The sequence below is a fragment of the Aegilops tauschii genome, chromosome 2 (genome assembly GCF_002575655.3).
Source record: "Aegilops tauschii subsp. strangulata cultivar AL8/78 chromosome 2, Aet v6.0, whole genome shotgun sequence".
Classification (NCBI taxonomy): Eukaryota; Viridiplantae; Streptophyta; class Magnoliopsida; order Poales; family Poaceae; genus Aegilops; species Aegilops tauschii.
The window spans coordinates 84,197,733-84,205,843 of NC_053036.3; positions in this window are offsets into that span (position 1 = coordinate 84,197,733).

The following is an 8,111-nucleotide window of genomic DNA, read 5'->3' on the forward strand; positions in this document are numbered from 1 at the left end:
GACCTAAGCGGCAGTGCCACAAGAAAGTGGTACTATCATTATCAACTCTACATCTTTTGGCATCAATGTTATGAACATGTGTATCACTATGACCGAGATTCAATAAACCATTCACATTGGGTGTATGACCATAGAAGGTATTATTCATGTAAACAGAATAACCATTATTCTCTGACTTAAATGAATAACCGTATTGCAATAAACATGATCTAATCATGTTCATGCTCAACGCAGACACCAATGTAAACAACATTTATCTGGGTTCAACACTAATCCCGAAGGTAGAGGGAGCATGCGATGGTGATCATATCATCCTTGGAAACAATTCCAACACATATCGTCACCTCGCCCTTAGCTAGTCTCTGTTTATTCCGTAGCTTTTGTTTCGAGTTACCAATATTAGCAACTAAACCAGTATCTAATACCCATGTGCTACTAGGAGTACTAGTAAGGTACACATCAATAACACATATATCAAATATACTTTTGTTGAAGTTGCCAGCCTTCTTATCTACCAAATATTTGAGGCAGTTCCGCTACCAGTGACCGTTCCCCTAATAGAAGCACTTCGTCTCGGGTTTGGGTTCTTGGGTTTCTTCACTGGAGCGGCAACTGGCTTACCATTCCTGAAGTTTCCCTTCTTTCCCTTGCCCTTCTTGAAATCAGTGGTCTTGTTAACCATCAACACTTGATGCTCCTTCTTGATTTCTACCTTCATGGCCTTAAGCATGACGAACAGTTCCGGGATCATCTTCCCTTGCATGTTATAGTTCATCATGAAACTCTAGTAGCTTGGTGACAGTGACTGGAGAACTTTGTCAATCACTCTCTTATTTGGAAGATTAACTCCCACTCAATTCAAGCGATTGAAGTACCCAGACATTCTGAGCACATGCTCACTGGCTGAGCTACTCTCCTCCATCTTGTAGGCAAAGATCTTGTCAGAGGTCTCAACCTCTCAACACGGGCATGAGCCTGAAATACCAATTTCAGCTCTTTGAACATCTCATATGTTCCATGGTGTTCAAAACGCCTTTGGAGCCCCGACTCTAAGCCGTAAAGCATGGAGCACTAAACTATCAAGTAGTCATCAGAACGTGTCTGCTAGATGTTCACAACATCCACAGACGATGCTAGAGGGGTTTGGCACACCGAGCCGTGCATCAAGGAGAGAAGCCTTCTGTGTAGCAGTGAGGTCAATCCTCATACTACGGCCCTGGTCCGCACAATTGCTCACAATATCTTTCAACTTAGTCTTTCTCTAGGAAAGTATTAAAACAGGGAGCTGAAACGCGAGCTATTGATCTACAACATAATTTGCAAAGACAATTTAGACTATGTTCATGATAATGAGTTCAATTAATCAAATTATTTAATGAACTCCCACTCAGATAGACATCCCTCTAGTCATCTAAGTGATACATGATCCGAATCGACTAGGCCGTGTCCGATCATCACGTGAGACGGACTAGTAATCAACGGTGAACATCTCCATGTTGATCGCATCTACTATATGACTCATGTTCGACCTTTCGGTCTCTCGTGTTCTGAGGCCATGTCTGTACATGCTAGGCTCGTCAAGTCAACCTAAGTGTTTTGCATGTGTAAATCTGGCTTACACCCGTTGTATGCGAACGTTAGAACCTATCACACCCGATCATCACATGGTGCTTCGAAACAACGAACCTTCGCAACGGTGCACAGTTAGGGGGAACACATCTCTTGAAATTTTAGTGAGGGATCATCTTATTTATGCTACCGTCGTTCTAAGCAAATAAGATGTAAACATGACAAACATCACATGCAAATCATAAAGTGACATGATATGGCCAATATCATCTTGCGCTTTTTGATCTCCATCTTCGAGGCGCGGCATGATCACCATCGTCACCGGCATGACACCATGATCTCCATCATCGTGTCTTCATGAAGTTGTCTCGCCAACTATTACTTCTACTACTATGGCTAATGGTTAGCAATAAAGTAAAGTAATTACATGTTGTTTTCATTGACACGCAGGTCATACAATAAATTAAGACAACTCCTATGGCTCCTGCCGGTTGTCATACTCATCGACATGCAAGTCATGATTCCTATTACAAGAACATGATCAATCTCATACATCACATATATAATTCATCACATCCTTTTGGCCATATCACATCACATAGCATACCCTGCAAAAACAAGTTAGACGTCCTCTAATTGTTGTTGCATGTTTTACGTGGCTGCTATGGGTTTCTAGCAAGAACATTTCTTACCTACGCAAAATCCACAACGGTGACATGCCAATTGCTATTTACCCTTCATAAGGACCCTCTTCATCGAATCCGATCCGACTAAAGTGGGAGAGACAGACACCTGCTAGCCACCTTATGCATCGAGTGCATGTCTGTCGGTGGAACCAGTCTCACGTAAGAGTACATTTAAGGTCGGTGCGGGCCGCTTCATCCCACAATGCCGCCGAATCAAGATAAGAATAGTAACGGTAAGAAAATTGAACAAATCATCGCCCACAACTACTTTGTGTTCTACTCGTGCATAGAATCTACTCATAGACCTAGCTCTGATGCCACTGTTGGGGAACGTAGCAATAATTCCAAAAATTCCTACGTGTCACCAAGATCAATCTAGGAGATGCTAGCAACGAGAGAGAGGGAGTGCATCTTCGTACCCTTGAAGATCTGTAAGCGGAAGCATTACAAGAACGCGGTTGATGGAGTCGTACTCGCGGCGATTCAAATCGCGGAAGATCCGATCTGGCGCCGAACGGACGGCGCCTCCGCGTTCAACACACGTACAGCCCAGGGACGTCTCCTCCTTCTTGATCCAGCAAGGGGAGAGGAGAAGTTGAGAGAGAACTCCAGCAGCACGACGGCGTGGTGGTGATGGAGCTCGTGGTTCTCCGGCACAGCTTCGCTAAGCACTACGGAGGAGGAGGAGGAGGAGGAGTTGGAGGAGGAGAGGGCTGCGCCAGGGGAAAGGGTCACGGCTGCCCTCCCACCCCCTCACTATATATAGGGGGAAGGGGAGAGGGGGAGGCGCCCTAGGGTTTCCCCTAGGGGGCGGCGGCCAGGGCAGATTGGATCTCCCTAGGAAAACCCTAGGGAGACTTGCCCCCCAAGCCAAGCCAGGTGGAGGCTTGCCTCCAAGTCAGGTGGAAGCGCCCCACCTCCCCAAGAAACGTGGGAAAGGGTGTGGGGGCGCACAGCCCCTTAGTGGGCTGGTTTGCCCCCTCCCCTTGGCCCATGAGGCCCTGCAACACTTGCCGGGCCCCCCGAAACACCTTTCGGTCATGCTGGCCATAGCCTGGTACCCCCGGGACACTTTCAGACTCCAATACCCTTCGTCCAATATACCGATCTTCACCTTCGGACCATTCCGGAACTCCTCGTGATGTCCGGGATCTCATCCAGGACTCCGAACTACCTTCGGTAACCACATACAATTTCCCATAACAACTAGCGTCACCGAACCTTAAGTGTGTAGACCCTACGGGTTCGGGAACCATGCAGACATGACCGAGACATCTCTCCGGCCAATAACCAACAGCGGGATCTGGATACCCATGTTGTCTCCCACATGTTCCACGATGATCACATTAGATGAACCACGATGTCGGGGATTCAATCAACCCCATATAAAATTCCCTTTGTCTATTGGTATGTTACTTGCCCGAGATTCGATCGTCGGTATCCCTATACCTTGTTCAATCTCGTTACCGGCAAGTCTCTTTACTCGTTTCGTAACGCATGATCCCGCGACTAACTCCTTAGTCACATTGAGCTCATTATGATGATGCATTGCCGAGTGGGCCCAGAGATACCTCTCCGTCATACGGTGTGACAAATCCCAATCTCGATTCATGCCAACCCAACAGACACTTTCGGAGATACCTGTAGTGCACCTTTATAGTCACCCAGTTACGTTGTGATGCTTGATACACCCAAAGCATTCCTACGGTATCCGGGAGTTGCACAATCTCATGGTCTAAGGAAACGATACTTGACATTAGAAAAGCTCTAGCAAAACGAACTACACGATCTTGTGCTATGCTTAGGATTGGGTCTTGTCCATTACATCATTCTCCTAATGATGTGATCCCGTTATCAATGACATCCAATATCCATGGTCAGGAAACCATAACCATCTATTGATCAATGAGCTAGTCAACTAGAGGCTTACTAGGGACATGTTGTAGTCTATGTATTCACACATGTATTATAGTTTCCGGTTAATACAATTATAGCATGAAAAATAGACAATTATCATGAACAAGGAAATATAATAATAACCATTTTATTATTGCCTCTAGGGCATTTCCAACACCGGCAGGTGGCCAAGAGCGGTGAGGCTATCCTCACCAACACGACCTCCGAGAAATACCCTCCGAAGGACGACGATCTCAACGTCTTTACGATCTTCGAGACCTTTTCTTCAAATAATCGGCATAAAAGGGCACTCCGCGACCTCGCCGAAATCAACCAAGTAGCCGCAGTAAACCCTTGGAACGATACGGTGATAACTTTCACCGTCAACGACGAACCAAGGGCTCGATCAGTCCACGCACCAGCCGCTTTGGTGTTAAATCCAATCGCCGACGGCCTTCGGCTCGCTAAAGTACTCATGGACGGCGGCGGCGGACTGAACCTCATTTACAAGGATACGCTCGATAAAATGCAAATAGACAAGAGCCGCATCGAGCAGAGCAGTACAACCTTTCGAGGCATTATCCCCAGTCGAGAAGCGCGATGCTCGGGGAAAATTAAACTTGATGTGGTATTCGGCACACCAGAGAACTACAAATCCGAAGAGTTAATCTTCCACGTGGCACCTTTCAACAACGGATATCACGCCTTGTTAGGGTGAGATGCGTTCACACACTTTCAAGCCATGCCCCATTACGGGTACATGAAGCTCAAAATGCGCGGGCCAATCGCATCCTGGCCCTCGAGGCACTATCCGAGGCCCTTGTGGCCGAGGAACTAACCGCTCTGCGGTGGACAGAGACGACGTAATCCTCGATAAAAGGCCTAAAGCCACTTCTTTCAAGCCAGCAGATGAAATAGTCAAATTCCAAGTTCACTCGACAGATCCTAATAAAACAGCAGCCATTGGAGCACAGCTGGATCCGACGATCGACGCCGCTCTCAGAGCATTCCTACACGAGAATTGGGATATCTTCGCCTGGCATCATTCGGATATGCCAGGAATCCCACGCAGACTAGCCGAACACAGCCTAAACATAATAAAGGGGTTCAAGCCAGTTAAGAAAACGCTGCGGCGATTTTCTGAACCCAAGCGACAAGCTATGGGGAAGGAGGTAGCCAAACTCCTTGAAGCCGGGTTCATTAGAGAGATAAAACACCCAGATTGGCTAGCCAACCTGGTCATGGTGCTAAAAAAGGACAAGTCCTGGCGCCTTTGTGTCGATTTCAAAGACCTCAACAAGGCATGCCCTAAGGACCCCTTCCCACTGCCCCACATTGACCAAATTATTGACGCAACTGCAGGACATAGTTCACTGTGTTTCCTCGACGCATACTCCGGATACCATCAAATTAAGATGAAAGAGTCCGACCAGCCCGCAACGGCGTTTATTACCCCGTATGGGCCCTTCTGCTTCAACACCATGCCATTCGGACTCAAAAACGCCGGCGCCACTTACCAATGCATGATTCAAACATGTCTGGAAAAACAAATTGGCAAGACAGTGGAGGCATACGTAGATGATGTGGTCATCAAGACTAAACATGTCGAATCATTGGTGGATGATCTACGCCTCACATTCGACAAGCTCCGAACATACGACATACGGCTCAATCCGGAAAAATGTGTCTTCGGCGTTCCAGCCGGGAAACTACTCGGGCTCATTGTTTCCAATAGAGGAATCGAAGCAAACCCAGCCAAAATTCGAGCCCTGTCACACTTGGCAACTCCAACAGACCTAAAACAAGTCGAAAAACTAGCTGGATGTGCGGCAGCTTTGAGCCGCTTTATCTCCAGATTGGGAGAAAAGGCATTGCCACTTTATCGCTTACTCCGGTGAACCGACCACTTCGAGTGGACGGATGCGGCAACGGCCGGACTGGAAGAAATAAAAACTTTGTTAGCAAACAACCCGATCCTTGCCACACCTAACGTCGGCAAACCTATGCTGCTGTACATATCTGCAACTCACCAGGTGGTGAGCGTTGTGCTCGTCATTGAACGAGAGGAAGAGGGGCACAAATTCCCACTCCAAAATGTTGGGGAATGTAGTATTTCAAAAAATTCCTACGATCACGCAAGATCTATCTAGGAGAAGCATAGCAATGAGCGGGGAGAGTGTGTCCATGCACCCTCATAGACCAAAAGCGGAACCGTTTAGTAACGCGGCTGATGTAGTCGAACGTCTTCGCGATCCAACCGATCCAAGCACCGAACGTACGGCACCTCCGCGTTCAGCATACGTTCAGCTCGATGACGTCCCTCGAGCTCTTGATCCAGTTGAGGCCGAGGGAGAGTTCCGTCAGCACGACGGCGTGGCGACGGTGATGATGAAGTTACCGGCGCAGGGCTTTGCCTAAGCACTACGACGATATGACCGAGGTGTGTAACTGTGGAGGGGGGCACCGCACACGACTAAGAGAAACTTTGGTGTGTCTTTGGGGTGCCCCCTCCCACGTATATAAAGGAGGGGGGAAGAGGAGGCCGGCCCTAGAGGGGGCGTGCCCAAAGGGGGGAGTCCTACTTGGACTCCCGGTCCAAGTAGGATTCGCCCCCCCCCCTTTCCTATTCCAACTAGGAGAAGGAGGGAAGGGGGAAGAGGGGAGAAGGAAGGAGGGGGTGCCGCCCCCTCCTAGTCCAATCCGGACCAGCCCATGGGGGGCGCGAGGCCACCCCTTGAGGCCCTTCTCTCTTTTCCCCTAAAGCCCATTAAGGCCCATTACTCTCCCAGGGGGTTCCGGTAACCTCCGAGTACTCCAAAAAATACCCGAAACACATCGGAACCATTCCGGTGTCCGAATATAACCTTCCAATATATCAGTCCTTATGTCTCGACCATTTCGAGACTCCTCGTCATGTCCGTGATCACATCCGGGACTCCGAACAATCTTCGGTCATAAAATCACATAACTCATAATACAAATCGTCATCGAACGTTAAGCGTGCGGACCCTACGGATTCGAGAACTATGTAGACATGACCGAGACACATCTCCGGTCAATAACCAATAGCGGAACCTGGATGCTCATATTGGTTCCTACATATTCTACAAAGATCTTTATCGGTCAAACCGCATAACAACATACGTTGTTCTCTTTGTCATCGATATGTTACTTGCCCGAGATTCGATCGTCGGTGTCATCATACCTAGTTCAATCTCGTTACTGTCAAGTCTCTTTACTCGTTCCGTAATGCATCATCCCGCAACTAACTTATTAGTTACATTGCTTGCAAGGCTTATAGTAAGAGCCAAGGAAGATCTGGCAGCGGAAGGGATCAGGATGGCTGCAGAGCGGGCGGCTCTCGACGCCCAGACTCAGCTGATTCAGGCGCAGTCTTTCCGGCTCACGATGGATCAAAACGCATCCAATGAGATCATGAGAAGGAGGCATCAGAAGGCTCAATCTCGACTCCCTCCGGTTTACGATCCTCGAAACCTCTTTAACACGCCTGGTGCAGGGCCCAGTAACCCGCCAGAAATCACGGCACCCGGGGCTGGAACGCCGATTCAGCCGCAAGTGATGGGGCCTCCCCGTGTGAACACTACCCCGCCTCAGTACGTGCCAATACCACCGGGTCATTATGCCAACCCGTTGGAAAATATGATCGCCGCAGCGGCGCGACTGGCGGCTCTCCCAGTCGAGGGCGACTCTCCAACGGCGGTCGAAACCCGCCGAGCCAGAGAACTTCTTCAGACGGCTCTAACACAATAGGAGGCATATTTATATAGCCGGGACAGGATTCATTCAACCCCTCATCCGGGCCGGAGCCCAAGTTATAGCAGACACATGGTTTCAGCGACCGGCTCAAGCAACGTCCGGCGCCGTGACTTGCCAGCTGGCCACGGCCCGGCACATGACGGAGCCTTTAACGCGGTAGAACATGACAGAGCACGACAAGAG